Raw genomic sequence first — 7131 nt, 5'->3', positions numbered from 1 at the left:
AAGCCTATTGATACACTGTATATTGCTCACATGCCTTCTTAAAGGGTTTTTAAACAAAACACACTCCTGCCAGCATTTATGGAAGAGCTTTGTTTTTGATACCACTTTGTCATCAAGTGTTATAAAAACAAAAAAAAACCTTTGCCAAAGAATCGCATTATTGTTCTAATTTGCTCTTATTTTTTTTTTTTCTACTGGTGAGTTGAATGTTTTAAACAAGTGTGTGTGTGTGTGTGTGTGTGTGTGTGTGTGTGTGTGTATTTAGTCTATATCCTTTTCCCCAAACATTTCTATTTTAGAGGGACACTTTTATTTGCCACAAAAGGCTCAAGGTTAAAGGATCAGAATGGTATCATATTTTATCTTCCCAAATTATATGGTCTAGGGTCTTCATCTTCTTATAAGTACATGGCAGTTTGACAACTTTTGGCTCAGCTAAGCAGAAGAGGAAGGAGATTGATCATCTGAGAGAGTGAAAAAGGGGGCCATGTCCAGTCTTAGACCCCTATCGTCAGTCCTTAACCTCCCTTTCCTAATCTGGGAGGGCATCCTTCCAGAGACTTAAGGCTTTGTCTCTCCGAGCACCCTTTCCGGGGGCGCGGCCCCCTACTAAGGGGCCCGGAGAGCTGTACGGCTCCTTTAAGAGTCCAGCTCCTCCCCACCCCAGGGAAAGTTGCAGCTTTTTCCGCCTCCCGGGAGGCTAAGTAGGGCTGCCCACTTGAACAGGATTGCAGTCTTAGCGGAGCAGCCCTCCCCTGAGTCCAGCACTGAGACGTCTCGCCCTCTCGCGGCACCTGTTGCAGTTGACAGGTAAGTCCGCGGCCAGCGGCCTCCCCTTCACTCTCGGTCCCAGGCTCCTCCTGGGCCCCTTGCCCTTTTTCGCTGCCTAAGCGTCCCCCACCCCTATTTCAGGCACCTGAACCCTTCCCTCACCCCCCTTCTGCTCTCCCAAGTTTTCCTTCTCCCTAGCTGACCGCCTGTTCCCTCTGTCTCGTCTGCCTGTCTTGACCGCACCCCCCACGCTTTGACTCCCGTCTGCTTGGGGCGGTCCTTCCCCGCCAGTTTGCTTTCTCTCGGGCCTCTTCTGGCCCCTTCCCTGGCCCACCTGTCGCTAACTCGAGCGGTACCCCTCTGGGCTCTGCCTCCCCCGGGTCTCGCTTGGCACAGAGTGGCTCGACTTTTCCCGCCAGCCGGAGCTGAAGCCACTCCCGAGCTGGCCCTGGGGGCGGGGGTGGGGCCGAGCTCCTAAACGGGAACTGCACTGTGGGAGAAGTCGAGTCACTTTTTCCGTGGTTCCATTCTCAGCGCTTGGTCATTGCGCCCGGTCTCAGTCTCTCACTGTTTCCGGACCTGGGATCTCATGGTGTCAGCTTCTCTGGCCTCCGTAGGTCCGCCAAAGGTAAAGGCTGAGCCCCGCGTCAGTGGGCTCCCTCTGCGCTTGGGGCTGGGGACCCAGCTGTGTGCTCTGGAGTTGAACCGGTTTATTTTGCCACCTTTCAAGGTGGCTTCGGAGATCTGCTCCTGGAAGAGGTTCCCTAGAGCCCTCAGAAGGGGCACAGAACTCTCATATCCCCTGTGATGGTTTGTCAAGCATCAGATATTCCTTTAGCCCCTAAAGTTGAATGAGATGGTTGGGTTTTTGGCGATGAAATCATTTGGTTAGAATTTTGGTGAATGAACAGGTGATTTGTTTTTCATTAGCCAACATTCTCTTCCACCCAGTAAATACCCGGCTTCTTCAGGACCAGAGGACCTAGCATTCCAGAATATTGCTTTTGGCAGGGTTGACCCTAGACCTTGTACATTTGTGACAGAAATTGGTCTTCATTGCATCCTGGACCTCCTATTTTTAACTGGCTTGTTTTCTGTTCTTTCAGCTCCCCACACCCCACTTCTCATAAATCCATTAATATTAAGGTGTTAATGACTTAATATGTTTACCTCACTGGGCTGTGGAGAGAACAATGTTGAGGCCCTGATGAAGTTTTTTGTTGTAGTTGTAAATTGTTTTTAAGCTCCTGTTGGAAATCCAAGTAGAAAAAGACCACTGGCTTGGCTTATGGGACTTCTCCTGGCATGGGATGAACATTTCTGGTAACACGATTTTAGGTGCCTCACTTTAGGTCACAGCAGTGAAATGGAACTTGGAGGCCTATTCTGGGATAGTTTGTCGGTGACTGTATGTAGCATTCTAGTTGATGCTCTCTGAACTTATCCCCTTAGTGCTACTAGTAATGATTGTTAGAATCTATTGAGCCATGTACTGTGATCAGTTCTTTACATAGTTTTCTCATGTAATCCTCATAATAACTCTGTGTTGTAGGCACTACAGTTATAGCCATGTTAGGATGGAAAGGAGACTAAGAGGTTAAGTGCCTTGCCCCCAAATCACCCAACTAATGAGGGGCTGAACTGGGCCATCTGACTTGTGTTCCTATCCCCTGTTACACCACTTGTGCTGTCTTATATTTTAGGAACACCAAATAGCTCACAGGTGAGGACTAAGTGATGAAAAATTTCTCTTCCAAGCTGAAGCATGAGTTTTGTTCCTTGACTCCATCTCAGATGCGCTGCAGAGACTTTGGGCCACTCTTACCTCACTGATTTCTTACCCTCTTCACAACTTCACTTTTAACATGGGGCCAATTGCCACATTACCACTATAAGCCCCCACCCCTGAGTATACCTGGCTTAATGAAGCTTCTGGGGCTCTTAGTTCAGTAGTAATTATCCTGAAGTTAGGAGCCGGTAACCCTGGATTCTAGGGATGTGTGCCTGACTCAACTTCTTCCTTTCCTGCTAGCTAGGGAAGAAATGAGGGTGGGGTAAATGATAAGGATTTCCCAGCAGCCATCCCAGAGAGCCTGAGGGTGAGTGTGTGCTTGTTTTATCTGGGATGGATGGAGCCCTTTAGGCAGGGACACCACAGGAGAAAATGTCCTCCTTGATCCCATTTCTGGGCCTTTGCTCAAACTGTTTCTTTTTCCTGAAAAGCTAACTTGCCACCTGTACCCATCCTCCTGCCTTTAATTCCTATTCATCTCTCAAGATTTAGCTCTAAGGTCATTTCCTTTGTGACAACCTTACCACACACACAGTTCCTTCCCCCAAGCCAGATTACCGGTTATCCTGTTCTAGAGCACTTTTTTTTACACCTCAGGGAAGCCCTGACCATCTCCCTTAGTTGTTTTTCCACCTGGAAGGTTGTAACGTCTTTTTATTTAAAATTTTTTTTAATGTTTATTATTTTTGAGAGAGAGAGAGAGAGAGAGTCACGAGCATGAGTGGGGAGGGACACAGAGAACGGGAGACACAAAATCTGAAACAGGCTCCAGGCTTTGAGCTGTCAGCATAGAACTGCATGTGGGACTTGAATTCACAAACCGTGAGATCATGACCTGAGCTGAAGTCAGATGGATGCTTGACCACCTGAGCCACCCAGATGCCCCTAGAAGGTTGTAACCTCTTTAAGGGCAAGGTCTGGCTCTTGGCGCTCCCTTTCTCTTAAGTACAAGAGATTAACAAATATTGGTGCCAGCCTGGGGATACTAGGCCTTTAAGGGCCTGAGGTCTGGTGGTGGTGGGATTAAAGTACACAAAACACCTTCCTGAGGCACTAAATCCTAGAACTAGGAGTTTGTACTTATAAATGTCACTTCAGTGAGGCCTTATCCAATTACCTATTTAAACTTGCAACCCCATCCCTGAACATTCTGTGCTCCTTCTCTACATTATTACTCTAATGTAACATATTGTGTATTTTTTTTCATTTTTCTTATTATCTGTCTCTCCCTTGCCCCTCCATAATGTAAATTCCATGTGGGCAGGATTTGTGTCTGTTTTATTCATCAGTGGACCCCAGAACCCATAACAGAGCCTGGCACATCATAGGTACTTAACTAATAGTTGTTAAATCAGTTAATGAATTATAGTACCATTCTAGGAATTGGCTCTTTTGTGCTCTCCTGGACCTGAAACTAGGTATCCCTAGACTGTCACCTTACAGCTATAAGGTTGCTTCAGGCTCAGTTCTCACACAGCTTTCCTTCTGCTGAGTTTTGCTTTGAGACTGCATTCCTGATGACAACTTTGACCTAGTTGGAAGTACTTCCTCTCCTTTTTTAAGGCCTAAGTTTCTGAATGGAAACTTCTTTTTTTTCAGCTATAAGCATTATTTTTATTTATTTATTTATTTATTTATTTATTTATTTATTTATTTAATTTTTTGTCCCTTTTTATTTATTTATTTTTTCCTGAATGGAAACTTCTAAAGTGAAAATGTAAAGGGGCTGTACTTCTTGTTGGTAGGAAGGCGGACTTACACTGAGAGGAGAGGGTGTAGATTCTCAGATGTCTCGAAGCCTTTCAGGCATTTGGCAAGGAAGAAAGTTATTGTGCAATGGGGAAGTGTGCAGCTCCAAAGAATAAAAGGTGGCCCAAGTTCGGTTTCTGGCCTCAAGTTTCCCTTAGCTTTTTAGGCATGAGGAGACTACTGGATTATAAACTTTATGGAAAAGACACTGCTGAGTGCTATGTGTGTAGTACTTGACTAGTTTTATACTAGGAGAATTATTCAGTGTGAGGAAACCACTATGTGACATTAAAGAAAAAAAGTTACCATTGTGTTTAAATGTTGTTTGAAATATTCAGCAAGAAAAAAAAAAAAAGCTAGAATTCCCTAAAAGACAGGCTTGGAAGGAGTTGGGTCCTTGATAGGGTGGTAAATGTGTGATTTTCTATCATGTGATGTGTGTTAAATTCTTTAAAACTGACATTTGTATTAAAAAATGTCTGCTCAGCCTCCTCTTCTCCTAAATTTATCTTCCCAGCTTCTGAACAGTGAAGTGACCTAGGGCTCAGTCCATGCACTTTTTTCCATCCAAAATCTTCCCAGAAGCACCCATCCAGCCCCATGGCTTGAAATACCATCTATCTATACACTCGTCACTCCCACATTTATTTGTGTGACCCAAGTCTTTCTTCTAAGCTGCAGCCTCATACATCCAGTGGCCTATTCGACATCTCTACTTGGGTGTCAAATAGATATCAAATGTAACAGGGACAAAACTGGATTCCTGATTCTTCTCAAATCTCCAGCCCTTTCCCTCAGCCTTCCCCATCTCAGTAAAATGGCACCATCATCCACTCAGTTGCTCAACTCAAGAACCTAGGTTTGCCCTTGATTCCTCCCCTTCTCTCACCTCTCCATATCCAATTCATCAGCAAGTCCTGTTGACCTGATCTTCCAGCTGTGTCATATATTCTGCCACATGTCTCCATCTTCTCTGCCTATTATCCTAGTCCAGGCAACACAATGCCACAATAAACATATTTGCACAGTACTCAAGAATGGATGTAGATATATATAACACACACAGATATTTCTATGGGATAGCTTTCTAGTAGAAATGTTGGGTCAAAGGATATTTACATTAAAAAATGTGAATAGGCTGTGCCAAAGTGACATTCAGGAAGGTTTACATTCTTACCACAGAGAATGCTTTTCTGTATGCCCTTGCTGAGGATGGCCAGATTTTTGCTAATCTGGTAGGTTAAACATGGTATCTAACTGATTTAACTTTCATTTCTCTAATTACTAGTAAGGCTGAGTATTTTTTTGTGTATACTAGCTATTTGTATTTTTTCTGAGACTTGCTCCTTAATATCCTTTGAACATTTTTCTTTTGAGTTATATATTTAATTTGTTTGTAAGAACACAATGTTTATTAGGGGTATTTATTCATAGCCTGTTACACAGTACAAGTTTTTTTCTCTTGTCATATGTCATAACTTTGTTCATGATGTGTACCCCTCTTGTAATCAGATAAAACACACTATAAAACATTAAAAAAAAAACATGTTCATGGGATGCCTGGGTGGCTCAATTGGTTGAGCGTCTGACTCTTGATTTCAGATGGGATCATGATCCCACGTTCGTGGGGTCGAGCCCCATGTTGGGCTCTGCACTGAGCATGGAGTCTGCTTAGGATTCTCTCTTTCTTTCCCTCTTTCTCTCTCCCCCCCCTCCCCACTTCCTCACTCGTGCACACTCTCTCTTTCTTAAAAAAAAATGTTCATTAGATTTAACAATTAGGAGATCAGTGATGACATCAGTACAGCAGGAGAAGAGAAGGCAGGTTGTAGAGGACTAGGGAGTAAGCACTAAAAATGACTGATAAGGAATATGGTATACACTTTGAAAGGCTTGGCTACAATGGGAAGGAGAGAGTGTTTCTTATAGACAGTTGGGCTCAAGGAACAAGATAATCTTGTAAATTTTGTTTATTTTAGGAGAGAGATGAACCCATTTATGTGTAGATGGCGTAGAACTTGATACGTCATTGCTGAGGAAGCAGAAGGGTGAGGGCTCCAAATTGAAAGAGGTGGAAAGACTGGCCTTAGAGAAGGGGAGATAGTTCTTCCATTGAGACAGGAGGGAAAGGGGCAGGATTCATGAAGCTGTCGAGAAGGAAGGAGCTGTGGAAGGACAAGATTTTGAGGAAGGTCCCATGTGATGCAAGCAGTGAGGGATTGGGATAGCATTTGAGAGGGATGAAAAGAGGAGCTTTTTAGAGGCCTATAATCCACATTACGACATCATAGGGAGCCAAGAAAGGCTTAAATAACTTGAATTTGTCTCCATGCCTACTCACAGAATCCTGTGTCCATTCTCTCCAGCAGCACTCATCAGCCCAGGTGTAGAAGCAGAGTGTAGATGATCTAGTTTGGGGGATTTTTCTGGGTAGCTGTGACAGAAATATAAAAGGGCAGGAGATTGGGCAGTGCTGGCAGAATAGAAATAGAAATAGAAATGGAAATAGAAATAGAAATAGAATAGAAATGGTGGAACTCTGTGGCTTTCATATCTGTGATTATCTAATTCTACTTTGAACTTGAGTAATTCTTTTTTTTTTATTATATGATTTTATTGTCAAGTTGGTTTCCATACAACACCCAGTGCTCATCCCAAAAGGTGCCCTCCTCAATACCCATCACCCACCCTCTCCTCCCTCCCACCCCCCATCAACCCTCAGTTTGTTCTCAGTTTTTAACAGTCTCCCATGCTTTGGCTCTCTCCCACTCTAACCTCTTTTTTTTTTTCTTTTTTTTTTTTTCTTTTTTCCTCCCCCT

The 7131-nt window shown here is 43.9% G+C and overlaps 1 protein-coding gene across 4 annotated transcripts in view; it reads left to right on the top strand.

The window, feature by feature from the left end:
• Positions 1-686: 686 nt before the first annotated feature.
• SYTL4 (synaptotagmin like 4) overlaps positions 687-7131 on the top strand; it is a 60730-nt gene continuing 54285 nt past the window's right edge. For 3 of the 4 annotated variants that reach the window (XM_045471553.1, XM_045471552.1, XM_045471555.1), the window contains exon 1: positions 687-810. The gene's annotated coding sequence lies outside the window, so the exon portion shown is untranslated. Of the gene's footprint in view, positions 811-1264; positions 1400-7131 lie in introns of those variants that run through there. The other variant, XM_045471554.1, reaches the window with a different exon arrangement.

The sequence above is a fragment of the Leopardus geoffroyi genome, chromosome X (assembly GCF_018350155.1).
Source record: "Leopardus geoffroyi isolate Oge1 chromosome X, O.geoffroyi_Oge1_pat1.0, whole genome shotgun sequence".
Classification (NCBI taxonomy): domain Eukaryota; kingdom Metazoa; phylum Chordata; class Mammalia; order Carnivora; family Felidae; genus Leopardus; species Leopardus geoffroyi.
The sequence above is the reverse complement of the archived record's forward strand: the minus strand, read 5'-3'. Positions and strand labels throughout refer to the sequence as shown.